The following is a 2,106-nucleotide window of genomic DNA, read 5'->3' as shown; positions in this document are numbered from 1 at the left end:
TATAAATAAATACACACACATAAATAAATATGACTCTAAAGATGCTAATCTTCCTGCAGGGAAAAGTGTATAGCAAGGAAAGTAACAGAGTAAACCTCCATGGGAGTACTAGTCCCAGGTCAAACTAACAGCATGCCTTGGATTTTCATTTATTAATTAGGTGATACATGAATTAGGATAAGGCAATTATAGACTAGTTTTTTTCTGACTGTTTTGCTTTGTTAAGCCCAGTTAAAAGGGCTGAAAATGTGAGTAATTTGAGGGAGTCCAATCCAAACTTCTCTGAAAGGAAGGTGTTTAGTGGCCCTTCAGCTCCAGCTGTCCCTTGAAAGCCTTGCTGCATGAGTAGTAGGTACAGATTTGATACTCAAAGCAAACTCCAGCTTTACTTTAAATATATGACTCCAGTGGATGGTGCAGCAGCACACACAGCAGCAGGTTTTGACTTATTTTCCCTGCCTCTGCTCCAGCAGTGGATATAAATCTAGAAGGAAAATCTCCTCGAAGTGTGCATGTTGTCTCAAGCCCTGCACAAATAAAAGCAGGTAAATTTCCATCCAGTCTGAGAAATCTTCTCACCAAGAAGAGACTGCTTAAACATTTCTTCCAATTTGCTTAAACATAAGTGACTGCTTAAACGTCTCTTCCAATGGAAGCTGCCTGAGTTTGGCTCACAGCTGCTGGCCCTGGGCAGTGGCCCCACAGCTCAGGGTATTTCAGGGTGCTCAGTGGGGTTTTACACATTGCCAGCCAATGCAGAATATCCTTTGGGAAGTCCAAATGCTTTGGGGACACTGCAGGGACTCGGTGTTTCTTTTCCTAAAATGGGATCTGTCATTATCACTGGAGAATATTTTTTAATCATGGAAGTCTTACAATAATTTTTAATTAAAGATTTTGGATTCAATCCACCTTCCAACAAACACAACAACAGAAATGTCTTTTTTCATAAATTTCACTTTCACCTGCTCACAATCTGTTTGCACATTAGCTGGATGTGATGCACATAATTACTATTCTCTCCTTTCGACAAATTATTAGGAACAAAAAGGGAATTTGCTCAATTTCTTAAAAGAGAACAGGACACTTCTGTTTACCATGAGTTAATTAGCTAAAGTTCACATTTAAACAGAATTTTATTTAATCCTGCAAAAGTGAAGAAAACTATGCAAATCAGTCCTAAAAAATTGCAGTATTAAAATGGAAGAAATATCCACCTGTCACCAATTAAGCCTGTATTTTTTCATAAGAAAGTGATGGCTGATTATACTAATTTTACCCTTGTGGTAATTGTCACTAATGTTCCACATATTGTATGTGTCTTGCTCTTATGAATCCCATATCCCCTTCTGCCATAAATATTTCATAAAATATTCAAAGCCAGTCCACAGCCAAGTAATAACAAATGTCAAATGACACATTAAGAAGATTCATGGCTATTTTAAGTATGAATTTAAAAAAAAAAAAGCCTAACTCGCTTATTGTGGTCACTGTAAGAGATTGATTTTAGCAAAAAAATATTCAGCAAATACTGTCAGCACCTTTGCTGTCAGCCTGTTATGAAAGGAGTATTAATAGAGATTACTCAGAGTACTTGGTGGGAGACTGCACATGATGGTCTGTTCAGCTGTGTGTGTGAGAGCCTAATTTCCAGAGGCCTCATTCAAGACTGCTCTACTAAATGAAAAGATTTCTCTTTATTTTGGTGGGCTTTCCATGCTGCTAGACCTTTAATGAGTTTTCAAAATCTCAAAATCCTGAAGACTGGGATGCTTTTTTGGAGTTCTCTTTATTGCCACTGGCTTAAATACTTTCTTACTCATTCTCTCCCTCTAGAAAAGTTTTGTTGTGTTTTGGGGTGTTTTTTTCTTGGTAAAGCAAAATGTTAAGCTTTTTTTTCCCCTTTATACATAAAGACAATAGGAAAGAGTAGGAATAATTAGGCTCATGTTTCCCCAAGATGTGATTTTATCGAACTGGAATTGTGGTGATCAGCCCCAAAGAGGGTGGGAGCCTGTGCAGGTGCAGGCAGTGAATGAGATGAGGACCATGTGCAAGGCATAAATACAAATGACCCAGCTGAGGGGTGGAGGCAGTTGTTGAAGG

Source organism: Passer domesticus, chromosome 7, assembly GCF_036417665.1.
Source record: "Passer domesticus isolate bPasDom1 chromosome 7, bPasDom1.hap1, whole genome shotgun sequence".
NCBI classification, from domain to species: domain Eukaryota; kingdom Metazoa; phylum Chordata; class Aves; order Passeriformes; family Passeridae; genus Passer; species Passer domesticus.
Note: the sequence above shows the minus strand (reverse complement) of the source record.